Source organism: Gossypium arboreum, chromosome 6, assembly GCF_025698485.1.
Source record: "Gossypium arboreum isolate Shixiya-1 chromosome 6, ASM2569848v2, whole genome shotgun sequence".
In the NCBI taxonomy this organism is placed as follows: domain Eukaryota; kingdom Viridiplantae; phylum Streptophyta; class Magnoliopsida; order Malvales; family Malvaceae; genus Gossypium; species Gossypium arboreum.
In genome coordinates, this window is record NC_069075.1 from 116,825,109 (window position 1) to 116,841,749 (window position 16,641).

At 31.1% G+C, this 16,641-nt stretch overlaps 1 pseudogene; it reads left to right on the plus strand.

Moving 5' to 3' along the window:
* Window positions 1-13,577: 13,577 nt before the first annotated feature.
* Window positions 13,578-16,168, plus strand: LOC108485295 (alpha-aminoadipic semialdehyde synthase-like; annotated as a pseudogene).
* Window positions 16,169-16,641: the final 473 nt, after the last annotated feature.

Sequence of the window (16,641 nt, forward strand, 5' to 3'; positions counted from 1 at the left end):
GAGCACTGGGTGTAATTTATATACTTCAGACGTTTCGATGAGGCACTAAGTGCCAGATTAGTGTGTTGGTTAGAATATGTGTATTCGTCCCGAGTCTGAGTTAGGTTAATAGGGATTATAAAATTTGAATAGGTTAAATGATATTTGAAACGATTTGGTAGCACGAAATGAGATTTCAAATACATATATGCGATTTGAAAATTAAAGTCATAATTAAAAAGAAAATACCTTACAATAGATAATTTTAAAACTAAAATACAAGAATAAAATTCTAACTTGGTTAATTCATTGACTATTTTTTTTAAAGATTCACCAAATTATTCGCTTTCAATATAGTTATATAATTATTTTAAGGTATAATAGCTAACAATATAAAAAATTCACAAATTTTATATTCTTTCTATAAATTATTGGTCCAATTATAATTTCATCCCTTTAGTTTATAAAAATTTAAAAGTTAATCTCTATTTCAATTTGTCAAAATGTGATCCTTATATTTTACAAACAATTGAGAAGTTAGTCTAGTTAGGTAACATTGTTACACCTTATTAAATACATTAACCTAAAACCAATAGTTCAATAACTTATATGCAAAGAATTAACAAAAAAATCAGTAGTTTGACAATTTACATGCAACAAATTAACAAAATAAAAAATAAAAATTCAAATTCTTGTGTTTTCTAACAAGTAGACTATAAGCCCCAAAATTTTGAATGTTTAATTGTGGGATTCTATAGTAATTAAGTCTTTGTATCTGTGGTTATATGCTCTATTTAAGTGTTCGAGGTCAAGAGTTTGAGTCATGATTTTGGAAAGTTTTGTTAGTTTAATTTTAACCAATCTTTGTTCTTGAGCTGTTGACTTCAATTTAATTCTGTGTAAATCTATGTCAAGAATGAGTCTGTTGGTTCACTGGTTAAGTATTTGTCTATTCTCTAGTCCTGAGTTTAAGTCTCAAAGTATGCGTTAGGTAATGTTCTTGCTTAATGCTGGAATTTTGATCGGTGGTTAATTAATTAACGTTTCCTCTTCTTTCTTTTTTTTTTTGTTTTTCTTGTTCTTCCTTCTTTTCTTTTCGTTATCATTTCTTTCTTTTCTTTTTCCTCCCTTTTTGTCCAATTTCTACTTGGTTTGTACGATTTGTTTGCTACATTGTCAAGTAAGTGCTTGTGTCCTTATTGCTAGTTAAATAGATTGTGTAATTCACATTAATCGAAGAACTTTCATTAGACAGTAGTTTATTAGTTCTGTTAGAGTTGTTTCCAACTCAATTGGTTTAAACCTTCTTTAAGCGATTATTTGGTTTCAATTTAGGTGAGAATATTGTAAGCAACAATCCTCAGCATAATAACTCAAGTAATTGCCGTTGAATTTGTTAGTAAGTATAGAATTGTTGAAGGTTTTACATTGAAACTTTTGACATAGTTTCTGCATGTAATTCGATATTGTTGTCAATTAAATGGCTTAATTATGTAATTGGATCATTGTGTTAGGCACCGAGAGGTTTCTACGTTGCCTCTACATCAAAATTACTTCAGGTGTGTACCGAAAACTCGAGTTTTTTCAAATTTTAGACAATGAAAAACATGGTTTTCAATGCCACATGGTCATGTGTCAGACCGTGTGGTAGGCCGTGTGTGCCACACGACTATGTGTCAAGTCGTGTGGTTGGCCGTGTAACTCACTCTCTTTTAAAAATGAGCCACACGGGCAAGGACACGAGCGTGTGTGGTCAGGTTAGTGTAAGGTTCACACGAGCTAAGAACACGGGTGTGTGTCTAAGCCATGTAACTCACTAAGTATATGTAAGGGATCACGCAGGTTAGTGACACGGGTGTGTGTCCAAACTGTGCCACTCACTGTTGTTTTTAGAGTCCACATGGGCCAAAGACATGGCCATGTGTCTAGGTTGTTTGACTCACTGTTTGTAATTTAGGACCACATGGGCCGATGACACGGGCATGTGTTAAGCCATGATGTTGTTTCTATTATTGAATTATCAAACATAGCTAAAAATGATATTAGACCGTTGCAAGAAAAAAGAAAACTGAGAATCGTTGACGAGGGATAAAAGAAATTCGGTTTGTATTTCTATAATTCAAGATAACTGAATATATATAACTATATATTTTGATTGCATGATTACTATTAAGGTAAGATGATTAATTATCTCGTGATTTGATTCGTGATTAGTGATATTGAATATCGAGAATTGGATTGAATTGAATATAATAAAAATAATCGTGATATAATTGATAATGATTCATGTGATGAATTGACTAGATATGAAATGGTGTTATATGCTCTATAATATAGTCGATGAGGCACTAAGTGCTAGATTGGTGTGTTGGTTGGAATATGTGTATTCGTCCCGAGTCTGAGTTAGGTTAATAGAGATTATTAGGTTAATAGAGATTATAAAATTTGAATAGGTTAAATGATATTTGAAATGATTTGGTAGCATGAAATGAGATTTCAAATACATATATGTGATATGTGATTATCGATAGCATGTGAAAGACCCTGCAAATCAGTTATACAAGTCTAGTGAGCCGATATAGAAATATGGCAAATCAACAAATTCGAATAAAAAATGAGATTTATGGGTTAACTAAATGGTATGATATGTGTTATTATTTGTTATTGATGATAGTTAAATTAATTGGTTCATATATTATGAATCGGTGGAAATGAAATGTTTGATACTTAACAAACATTATTGTTAATAAAATGTTAATATCTTGTGTATATGACTTAAATCATGGAAGTTTCATTGAGATTTATCGCTCAATGTATGATTTTTTTTATTCTGTGCACAGGTGTAGATGAGTCTCGAAGTCCCGAGAAGTAGTTCAACATTCGATCCGCTACTCTCAACTCAACAATGTTTGTATGGTTCTTTTTGTTTTTGTTAAATGGCATGTGCTTAATGTTTAGTCTGCTTATAGTGTGAATGGTCATCCTAAGACTTAAGTTGTTAAATTTTTATTTGAACTTAACTATAGAATTGTAAAGGCATTTCTATAAATAATATGACATTTCAAAGGTATGTTATGTAAATGATCACATAAGCATTGAAAGGTAGTGTTTTGGCACTTTGGTATCATAAATGAAATGTTGTATTACTTGTGGCATATATGTGTATATATATCAAATGGTTAATTTGTAAGTTGGTTGAAGTTAGGCGATGGTTTGGTTGAAAGTTCAATTGAGGTTTTAAATGGATTTTGACAAACAAATGGTCACTTCGCGATGTTGGGCTCTTAACATCATGATTGTAACACCTCTAACTCGTATCCGTCACTAGAGTAAGATTACGAGGCATTACTAAATGAAAGCACAGTTCCAAACATTATCATATTAAATCAAGTCATAATCACATAGATTTAACTACCGTAATACATATGCGAATCATACATTCATTGCAATTTACGATTTAAATCACATTAATGCTTATGACTTAATCCAAAATCTAATCATAGTTTATTATCATTCACCACATAGATTAAATAAATCATAATCCAACGTATGTATATATATATCCAAAACAATTCAATATATATACGAACATATAGCATGTCAATAATTTCATTATAAAATTTCATATCTATAATTTTTATTATTAAGTCAGTCATATTTATACATAAGTTATTCATCAATTGAACTAATTTTCATTACTAACCTTTTCTTTCATTTATGTGGCTTTAATGTGTTAATCTATTTGTAATTCATGTATTAACATATTAATACAACTTAACAACAAACACTTAGTTATAAATATCTTATTTCAATTCCATGTCTACTTGGCCAACTCAATACATTTATACATATTTAATAGTTTATAAATATCTAATGAATTTCACATTGCCATGCACATGTACATATCAACCATATTATAAGCACATATATGTACATGAATAGATATGTAAACTCACATCAAACAAGCCATGTTCAATTACTTAAATATATTTATCCAATGTCATTTCGCCAATCATCTTATAGCAACTATTTCATCTATTAACATATAATTTACTAAAACTTCAATCAATCCAATATAAATATATATAATTTACTTAAGTGTCGAATCACATATATCTCATAAATATTATTCATGCTGTACTTCATATGGCCGAAAGCTATTTCCTTAATCTCATTCAAGCACAACCATGTATAAAACATAACTATTAGTATCATACTTTGTTCTAAGCTATCCAAAACTCATCCGAACTAACTAACATGCTATAAAACAAATATAAATATATGTCATGACCGTTTGCAAGCCATTTCCAATACTTACAGCACTAAACACATGTACTATGCATAACATAATATATATAACATTATAACCTGTACAGTAGATCACAACTAAAACAAAACCATACCAATTATCAATTTCAATAAATACAAATAATGCTTTTATTCCTTATAGCCAAATTTACTACCTAACACCACATGCACATCTAAGTTTCCTTTAGTAATTTACCAACAATTAATCTCACTTAACATTCTAGCCAAGAACACATAAGGCCAAACTTAATCATGTTAAGCAAACCATTTTCAAAGCATTTAGTACCTGTCACGAATATTATACCTTCACAGCACATAACTATAGAACTAAAATAAACATAACTCATACTCACCATGACCGGATACAAATATTAAAGACTAACTATTTTCGCATGGCTTATATACATAACCATCATTTAACATTTCAAAGATAAATTCCAGCCTATACATGCCATAATTTAAGTTTAGCTAATAAGGTACCAAAATAGTAAATAGTGTGATGAGCTTGGATGACAGTCCCCGAGCTTGTAGCTTGACTTCAAAATCTATAAAACAGAATAATATAATACACTGGTAAGCTACCACAGCTTAGTAAGTCATAAGTAAATAACCAACTTAATAACATATTCAAATTGATTAAGCTTGTCGGATTATATTATCATTATCAATGCTTAATCTTAAATTTACCAATGAGATAAAATACTACTTTCTCATGCACAATACTACCTTAGTCAAATGTTCCTATAATCATATTAACCAAGTATCAATCGGCTTTCTAAGTTAAATTGTCATTATGTAATCAATTTCACAAGTATACATATTTATATAAGCTCAATAATCCAATTATAATATCAAGTACATAAACTTCTTTCATGGTCGAATATATACATGATTACATATAAGTGCATATCCAATAATCATTTCCATAATATTCACACCATTTGTTCAAAGCCGAATACACTTATTTAAATCATGGAAGTTTATTCTTTATATCATATATAACTTATATTATCAAACAAGTCACATACTTGCCTTATCATTAATAACTAACAAGCTAAATCATTCATGTCCTTTTTTGCTCATCTAACACATCCGATCACAAATTACCTTTGCCCGATGCACCATTCGGAATTGGATAGGATACTCGGATAATCACATAATCGTACAATGCCAACGTCCCATACGTGGTCTTACATGTAGCCACCTATCGATGCCACTGTCCTAGACAAGGTCTTACTCGTAAATACACATATCGGAATCACAAATCTATGCCATGGTCTTACTCGTACACATATATCGGAATCCTATGTCATGACATATGTATCCTAGCTATTCCTAAGGTTCATACTGGGCTTTCGGACGTTGTAACTCGGTCGAAACTAATTCGAAAGTGTGATAGCCAAGCTTAATCATATTCGACCACAGCTTTTATATGTTCATACATTTCATAACAGCATATAATATTTACATTTAACTACAATTTAACACATCTATTTGCTTATAAACTTACCTCGGACGTCGTAAAACGGGACGGGGTTGCTAGTCAACAACTTTCGTTTTTCCCCGATCCAAATCTGATTTCTTTGGTTCTTGATCTAAACATATTCAAATTAAGCTCATTCAAACATATTTTCATTCAATTTAGTCCAAAAACACAAAAATGGGCAAATTACCATTTTACCCCTAACATTTACAATTTTTACAATTTAGTCCCTATTACACAAAACACAAAATACACAAAATTTCAAAGTGCCCATGTTAGGCCGAATGATACCCATATCTATACAAGCCCATATATTTCATTAATTTCACATTTTAGTCCCTCAAATTATTATTTTTGCAATTTAGTCCTAATTACTCAAAATCATCAAAAACTCCAATACAAAATATGTTAATCTAAAACATATCTTTCATTTTTCATCATCAAACAACAAAAATCACAAGCTATCAACAATGGCACAACTTAAAATATTCATCAAAATAAAAAATTAAAGCTTGGGTCTTGAAGATTACTAAGCAATGATCTCAAAAACGTAGAAATTATCAAAAACCGAGCTGAATACTTACCTTGATTGAGCTTAAAACCACCTGAACCCTAGCTCCCTTTCTTTTATTTTTTTCTTTTATTAAGTTTCGTCTATCAAGATTATGAACACTCAAATGACTTTATTTTTTATGTTTTATGTTATATTATAACATATAATAACTTAATGTTTAATTTACTTATATACCCTTAATAATATAATATGAAAACCATGTAACATATGTCTTATACCGTCCCAATTATTTATTAATGGGATATTTACAACATAAATGCCCCAACTTAGAAAGCCACTAACAATTTGGCCCTTATGCTTTAAACTATCAAGTTTTCAATTTACACGATTAAGTCATTTTATTTAATCGGATACCTAAACAACAAAATTAAATCACAAAAATTTCACAGATATAAATTCACACAAATAAACACAGAAAATAATTTTAAAATATTTTTCTAGCTCAAATTCGTGGTCCCGAAACCATCGTTTCGATTAGGGTCTAAATCGGGCTGTTACAACAGCAAGGGGAAGTCAGTGAGTTATGTTTGCATTGGATGGAAATTGTGAAAATGAGGAAATGATCTATTCTGATTCAGAGGCTAGAACGTGATCTAAATGTAAACTAGCACTTTAGTGCAACTTTGATCTGGCAGCTGATCTGCAACTAACTACTCGAAAGTGTCAAACCGACACTATATGGTGTGTAGGGCTAGAGAGGTTTTAAACTCCCTTATCGGTGTGTTGGTGTGGTCAGAGGTGGAGTGTAGCGAATGGGGGTAGGAATCACTATATTTGTTTCTGATCTATTCTGTATTTGACCTGAACTTTTATTGTCATTCAATTGATGTGTAACACTGTATTGGAAAGTCTCTAATTCTGGATAGAACTTGAACTTAAGAATTTATTGTTATATTATACTTCTAGTTAAATCTATATGGGTTATACAGTGAGTTCTCTACTCATTTTATTGTTGGCTAAATTTCAGTTAACTCACAGTCCTGATCTGGTCAACATAATGGGAGCTCGGTCAATCTGCTTAATCATCCATCTTATCTATATCATTAATAGTTTTAGTAGTCTTTTCTATTATAGCTTCTCAAGATTGTTGGTTTTTGACTAAAGTTTATAAACATTCAATTTTTTAGATGGTTTTAATTATGTTATATAAGTCGGTTTTCCTAGGAACATTGGTGTAACTCTTTGGACTTGGCCCTGATGTCCAGGCCGGGTTTAGGGTGTTACATGGACTTAGTTCTTAATTATTGTAAGGTTAAAATATGTTGTTAGTTCTTGTAAATTTAAAAAATTTTGGATTTAGTTCTTGTATTTTAAAAGGTTAACATTCAATCTTCCTACTTTTTCGATTTAAAAATCCTAGTCTAATCATTATTGTCGTTAGTAGTTTTTGTCAAAATTTGTCAACTTAATATGTTTATTTTCTATCATATGCCACATCATATGAGGATAGTCTAGTCATAATTCTAAATTGATAATTTTTAACAGAAAATACTTACGATTTTAATAATTAGATTGAGATTTTCAATTTAAAAAGTATGAAGATTGAATTTTTATCTTTTAAAGTTGATAAGGGAGGTTGACTCCTTTGGAAGAAGCCTTCAAAGTGTCGTTCAACAGGCAGTCCATTTGTCCCCTAACAACCAAAGGTATTGTGACCCGGTGGGGGTTTTCTCTTCCATACTTTGTCAAGAGCTAGCACACTGTGAGTGGCTACTCGAAGGGCATAGTTCATAGAACCAAGATCCCCTTAGTTGGTGGACTTGCAAGACTCAAGGTAGAGGTATCAATATAAAGCATATAATAATTATGGAGCTTACTTATGTGTACAAGGAGTCGAACCACCAGCATGAGGCACTTAAGCCATTTTTTTGCAACCATTATATCACTTGAACTATTGTAGGTAAGTGGTTTAATTACCTCAGGTCGGTGGTTCAATTCCTCGTATGCTCAGGTGAGCTCCGTAATTATATTACGCCCTATATTGACACCTCTTCCTTGAGCCTTGTAAGTCTACCAACCATAGCTTTCCTAACCGTGTGAACTAGGCCCTCTGGGCCACCATTCACGGCATGCTCACCAAGGGACAATACCTATGTTTATTGGGGGACTAATCATTACCTGGTGAATGACACTTCAAAGACTTTTATCGAAAGAGTCGATCCCTAAACAAAAGTACAATGGCTAAATCTCAAATTTTGTTAAAGTATAGAGACTAACACCATTTTTTACGCTTATTCTAAATTACAATGACTAAATTCTGATAAATTAAATTAGAAAGATTAACTTATCAATTTTTGTAAAATAAAATGATAAAATTATCAAAATTAAACCTAAATTAGTTGGTCCAATATTGTAATTAAACCGAATGAAGCTTTGCATGTGGAAGGTTGCATACAAGAGTAGTAAATATTTGATGTAGTTCTTCTCCTTTATCAAAAAAGAAAAAATAAAGATGCTAAAAGATTAAATTTAAGCTATTGGATTAATAATTAATATATTTACTCACAATTAACGATTACAAACATACTCCTTCATGGTAAAAAGAAATATAAATTTTCTTTTGCATTATTGCAAAGGAAACAGTCTTGGTTAGGGACTATTGTTTATCAGCAACTTTCCATCTTTTTCATGTGCATATAAATGCTTGGATCCATCAACTTTTTTTAAAGAAATTTAGTTGATTATTTTGATATATGCAACTTTTTGTCATTTCAACTATTTTCATAGTTAGTTTTTCAACTTTCTAAGAAGTATACAAATATAAAAAAAGTTTCTTTGACATAATATTGCGGGACCCCTTTGTCTAGTCACCGACTTGGCTTGGACTATATTACTTCAACTCAAATCTTTACCTTCTTTTTTTGACTCAATTGTATCAGCTTAACTACATTCCTTTACAATATTATTCAGTTTGAGAGCGCTTGTCATCGATTTTCTTTTTTTCTTCTTTTTTTTTTGTAATTTTATTTACTTCATTGGTAAAATGTATTTATTTATCAAATAAAAATTGATGTACCTTTTCTTTAATTGGTATAATAACAAATTTTATTTTAATATTTTATACATTCTGTAAATTTGGTCTTCATTTTAAAAAATTAACCTTTATTATTTTCATATTTTATCAATTTAGTTCGATTTTAAAAATTCAATAAGTGTAATTACAAAAATTATAAAAATTTATTTTAAAATATAGAAATTCATAAAATTTAAAATTTTCTAAAAATATCAAAACAAATATTAAAAACACAAATGGTCCTTTGTTGAAGGAGAAACAATAAAGAGAAAAACAAATACAAATACAAAGTGCAAAAACTTTCAGTTTGCATTTAAATTACAATTTCATTCTAACTTTTACTAAAATAAAAGTTGGATAGAAATAGAGAGTTTGCACCATCAGTCCAAAAACGTAAGTAAGTCAAAGAGATAAGTAAAGAGAGAATCGCAGCACAATCTACCCTTTCCATAGATAATTGTGGCTTTAAAATCGAACTCGAATTGTTACAAATCACTCCCCCTAATACCTCACATTACATACAATATCTCTTTAAGAAAATTCCTAAACAAAGAGTGTCTAAAACACCCTAAACGGTTGAAGTAGAAGTCAACCAATCAACCTATTTGTAGGCTCTCCTCCAACATGATCAACACTAAAAACAAATTTCATTATCACATGTTTAAATGTCGGTAATTATCTTCACAATTTATCTTGAAAATATTCAAATAAATCTCTTTAAATAACAACTTTCCATCAAATTCAAAACTCTTAAGAGATAATGATAAGATAAGGATAAACATAAGCATATATAACACTTCAAACTTCTCCCTTGTCCTTTAAGTTAGTTGAATAGATAAACATGATATTCTGGCACAAAATACTTTTCATTTTCTATATTAACGAGATTAAATCAAAAGTCAAACATGCCACCCCAACGTCTTTGACTACACCAAAGTTGTCGTTCCATAGTTGTTCGAACATGCAACAATCAAAGTCCCAACAATCTCCCCATTTGGCATTCTGAAAAAACCTATAATAAATTATAGCCGTCATAACAAAAGGTGAAAATAAATAGAACTAAATTGAAACTCCCTATAAGACTTCAAACTCGACCTAGACGTTATTGCCGAATCCAGAGATATTACATTGGTTTGTTTGAAAACCCAAAAGTTAAATCCTAGCTTTAGAAATCGAGAATTATGAAAATAATATTTTTGACAAAACACTTATATGCTATTTTGAAAATTACACACAGAGCTTATTTATTTTACAAAATAGCTCTTAACTTGATCTCATTTACAGAAAAACACTTAAGAAATTACTTAATTTGTAGTGGAAAATTTTCAGAGTTTTAGTTTTGAAAATAGAAATTCATTTTGTTAACTCCTGTGATTTTGCAATTTCATATTCGAAAATAACAATTATCGATGATTTAAACAAAAACCAAAACAAAGCCTAAAAAAACATATTATAGTCCCAAAAGTCCAAAATAGATAATTACGAAAATTACCATATTTTAATTAACTGAGAAAAACAATCCGAGAACCCGCATGTCGTCTAGTCCTAAGTCAGAAGACCACCTGAAACATATTAAACAAACAAGTGAGCTAGAAGCCTAGTGTGTAACACATCCCAAGCAACAAATCAGAAACACATACATTAATCATATCACATACAATAGTAAAATATCATATTTCTTGTTTCAGAGTCATATTTATGCCAAATAGACCTTACTGAAAGTGTAATTACGAATTATAGAGAAACAAGCCTAAGTAAAAATTTTCGAAAAAAAGGGTCAACACGCCCGTATGGCCCACTCAGACCAACTGGCCCAGCCCATGTGGTCCACACGGTCTAACACATGCCTGTGTGGGCCATACGTTTCAAATAACCCAGCTCATGTGACACGGTCTGCCACACGGCCGTGTGACGCCGACTGTGCAATTTTTGGCTTTACACCGTTCACTGTTTTTGAGTTTTCCATTACACATCTAATCAATTTTTTATGCTAACACCATTGTGAGGATTCCAGTACTCGGAAGTAACAACAATCCCCGAAACCTCCTAACTCATCGGAAGTACATTGAGCGACCCATAACCATCACACTACAACACCACCACCCTTGAACCCACAAATACTTACGAAAAATAGAATTTATTTGAGTTTAAAGAAATAAGCCACATAAAAGTTTCATTAAAATTCGGCAAAGTATAATCGTATATTTTCCTTATGATTTTTGGCAACCTCTAGTCCCTTTATATAAGAAAAATTCACAAGAGTTCTACTAAAATAGAAATAGAGAAAAAAAACCAATGTTTTTTATAAAAAAAATTGGAGTTCTACTAGAACTCTATCGGGGGTGGGTAGCAAGCACAGGGAGACACGCACCCTGTGTGTTGCCCACCTACCCAGCAAATGGGTTCCTTGAATCTTTCATGTATTGGATATAATTATATATACAATTCAATTTTAATTAAATTTAAAACAAGTTCATATAATTATTCAATCCAATAACAAGTTTACTATTCCCAAAACACTACTTATCCAATTAATAAAATTAAATAATCCAATTAAATTATTTTTCTCAACACAATTCTAATTCCATCAAAGTCATTATGACATTATCGTATTAAAGTCTGTAAATAAATTTAATTGTTCTATTTAGTAAAATTGTGATGACTAATTAATTTAATTTTTCACTTTGAATTCAATTATTTAATTACATTCAATTAGATAATAATCCAAAAATAAATAAATAATTTTAAGTCATCTCTTATTCCTTCAAGAAAATGCATTTATTGCAATAGTAATTCACGCAATTTATTTCTCATACATCGTTTTTCATCTATTCATCACACGGTTCTTATTAGCAACTCTTACAAAGTTGTGTTAAGCTAGCGGAGGGATAGATCAAACATATATAATTAAGCCTCAAATAATTTGTAATTAAGTTTCGACTCTTTATCTATTTATAAAAAATCATTTAGTGGTGGAGATAATCTACTAAAAGTACCATGACTAATTTCTCAATTATACACCATTATGAAAGCAACTTAGATTTATGCTTTTGTCTAGTAACTTTGTCATTTGTATGCTACCCTCATAGGATATCATTAATCCCTTTGGGTTAGAATCCATTCATCCAAATTGATCATATTTTATTTTATGGTCACCATTTTTTTTCATAAGATGAAAAGTATCATTTCTAACAAATAATATGATAATAATTCACCCAAACGAATGACTTACGACCAGGTTTCTTTTTCATAATTCATGTAATGTTGGTGAGAGGGTATTATTTACACTTTAACTAAGCTATGAATTTTAGTAAGTGAAGTCATGTTATACATAAGTCATATACTCAATATACTAGCCTCGGCTCCAAAATCAAAGGAATACAAGTTTTTAGTATATCAAATATATGAGTTAGGTACACATGGTTAGTCGCTTCCTCAGGATTGAGGTAAGTCACCCCTTAAAGGTCATAAGTTAATGAATTCATAAACGAATACATAATAAATTCTACTTGGATCTTGTTTAATTGTCAATCTAGACAATCACACCTTTGTTTTTACTTTGTGGAAGTTAATTGCTCTAATACCTAAGATAAGGTATCTCCCCAATTTAACTAATATACAACATAATAGTCCTCATAACTCAATTGCTCATTTTGATTCCATGGACTACGAACAATTTTAATTACTTACTAATATAAGTTATCTTTTACATCATAATCTATCATATGATGTAACTAACATCGATTAAACCCTTAGGTAATTAATAAACTAATATTTATTTATTTATTTTGCTCTTCATATAAAAATTATTGAGGATAACCATATAAATATATAATTAATTAATTAAGAAATTTTATTTATCCAATTAATTTAAAATTTATAAATAGAATGAGAAATTACTGCACTAATAGCCCAAGTTTCTAACAATTATCTAGCTCTAATAAAAGTTAGATAAAGTGACTGTCATTAAAAACAAAGACATGGAATTCTATTACCCAAAATCCATAATCATATAAATTCATATGGGTAAAAATCATAGCTTCATATTTAATCTATGGATCTTCAACAAATTTGACATATATATATTTTCTTTTAAGGAGTTCAGAGAATCCTAACTAAAAATTTTAATCAAGTTGAATTAGATTTAAACAATTTTTTTTTATATTTATTCATAATTCCCCAAATATATGGTTATTTTGCTCATTAACAAGGTTGTCCTATTATCTATTATGATTCTGGGAAGCTAACTTATGGCCATCTCTTGGCAGGATATTTATCAAACTTGACTGACTTTGTATTAGGCTATTATTTTGCTTGACTACTACGATCAATAATATTTGGCTTAACATAGTTGATTTTTTTTACCGGTAAAGGTTCAAGATGTTTGGAAATGGCGTTCTTGGGATTCTTTCCGAGTCTAAGAATAAATGGGAAAGAACTCTTCCTCTCACCCCATCACAGTGTGCTCGTCTTCTACACAATTGGAGGGAAATGCGAGTGTAACTCATATAATAGTGCAGCCATCGACGAAACGCATCTATTACGATTCACTCTACGAGGATGTTGGTTGTCACATATTAGATGACTTGTCAGAATGTAGTCTTATTTTGGGTATCATAACCGTTCCTTATTTTTTACTTTACATTTTACAATCTCTTATAGCTGACCCGAGTACCCAGGTATTCCTTAATAACTGGTTGGCTTTGTCACAGTTAGACATGGTTCTTCCTACTAGAGCGCTTAAGCCTTCTTCTTACGTACTCATAAAGCTCAGATGGACAACATGCCATTGTTAGATAAGGTAGGTTTACTTTTTGTATCTTTGTATGACTATGAGCTTATTGTATGACATGCATATGGATCCAGGAGAAAAAGGTATCATTGTATGACTATGAGATTATTGTGGGGGACCATGGTAAAAGGTTACTTGCATTTGGCAAATATGCTGGCAGAGCAGTAATGATCGATTTCTTACCTGGATTGGGACAGTGTATGCTCTATGAGTGTTTAACCCTTTTAAAATTTTGTAGATTTTATCAATTTTATCATTGTTTTTACTTGTGCTGAATCCAAAACATTGTTATCTTACATGGCATCCCTTTGTCTGTATGAAAATGTTGAATTGTTGACTGTAATCTTACTCGGGGTATCTAAGTCTTGGATATTCAACACCTTTCCTCTCTTTGGGTGCATCATATATGTATCCTTCTTTGGATGCAGTGACCACCATGTGTGAAGAGATAGCTTCTCAGGGACTGCCTTCAAGAATATATCCTGTTGTCTTCGAATTCACCGATTCTGGAAACGGTGTTGGAACTGCTTACTATTTTCATTGTCAGCCTTTATAACATGTCAATACGACCATCAAACGTATATGTTGAGCTGCTTCAGACTTTACATTCATTTGAAGTTATTAGATACAACATGTATAAAGTTGCTTCGTCATTTGTTCAATCTATCCGTTTAAATTGCTAATACCAATGTTTGAGTGTTCTTTTAAAAATTTACTCGCATTGCATATTAAAATTTCTCTCCTTTCTCCCTTTTGCTTTGCAGTTTCTATTGGTGCTCAACAGATATTTAAGCTTCTTCCTCATGCTTTTATCGAACCGAGCAAACTTCCACAACTCTTTGGGAAGATCAGTTTATATTTAAGAAGCAGTCCTTTTTGCATATTTGAATTTCTTTCTCCACCTTTGATACTCCTCTCATCAAAGAGGAATGTTACATCAAAAGAGGGTCTTTCAAGTTTTCGGTTGTATCGTGACTAGTCGCGACATGGTTGAGCACAAACATTCTTAAAAAACGATTTTAAAATCACTTCATTCTCTTTATTTCTGCTTTATTTCTTCTTCATTTTGGGTGCCGAGTGAAAAGACTAATCTGTTCAACGTTTGTATGATAATGCTAATTTTGGTGATCTTTTTACCCTTTTCTTTTCAAATTCCAGGCAGATTATTGTGCACTCCGGAACATTACAACCCCATTTTCCATGAAAAAGTAGCCCCATATGCATCAGTAATTGGTAGGTTTGTTTTTCACTTTGTAAAGATTTCATTGCTTATAAATCACTGAAATGCGGTTTGTAACAGTGAATTACATGTACTGAGAGAGAAGATTTCCTAGATTATTGAGTACCAAGCAGATTCAAGAACTAAACAAGAAAACATGTGACATGAGTTTGTTAATCAAACCAGGTCAATAGACTCGCCTTTCTTTAGGTGTTCTGATGCTTGTTTGATCTTCAAATGCATTATTTGCAATATATTGCCTTGTTTTTAGGATTCCGAAACATTAAAAAATCCCATTTTTATTATAAAACTTAAGGCAGTGAAGTTTCATCAAATATTTGTGCTATTCGGATACGATTCATTGACCCATTCCTACCGAAATGACATTGATGGTAATGGCATAATATGTGCAGCTGTTCATATTCTTCCGACTGAGTTTGCAAAAGATGTGCAATTAATATTTCCCCTCCATGGTGTTTCCATTGAAGTTTATTGTAAACCTTTTGGTTTCTCTTTTCTGCTTTGGCCCATAAAAGGAGCAAGTTTTTAGGTTGAAATTAACATGCCATTTTTAGCTCAACACTTGGGAGACATTCTACAGCAGACTCCACAAAGTTTCCTGCACACCTCAAGAGAGCTTGCATAGCCCATGGGGGAGCACTTACTTCCTTGTATGTCGTACGATAAATTCTGACACACAGTAAGCTTTTAGTTAAATCTTCGAAAATCAAAAACAAATTCCATGAATAGGTACTTTGTAAAGTGAATCTTTTATTGCATGAAATGCAGAGTATCTAAACCGAAACCTTATTATCTTTTATCTACTTTCTTTAACTAGTTAAAATTGAACATTAAATGGGATGTTCATCCCATTCCTTTTTTGCCGGATTTGGTTTTTGATAATTCCGTGAATTTGTTGGGGATTTGGCACACTTTAACCAGATGAAGTAAGAACTTTAATCTGAACTTTAACGGCAGTGTATTATACCCAGATAAAGAATGAAGGAAAAATGGTTGGAGTTCAAACTTTGAGCTTCTACCAGGAATGGAGAACAGAATTTTGAAGGCAAAGAAAGATGGAGCATATGGAAAAAAAATCTAATGATTTCATTCAATAGAAACTTTGGCTCAAGGCCATTACATATATCAAAAAGTAAAAAAAAACAACATTACCTAATGCTTACCTAATACCACTAATTACATGGAAACTTAATAAAATAACTTGTACACTTGAACAAAGCTGATAACCAACTCTTTGAGCATCAAGTTACAT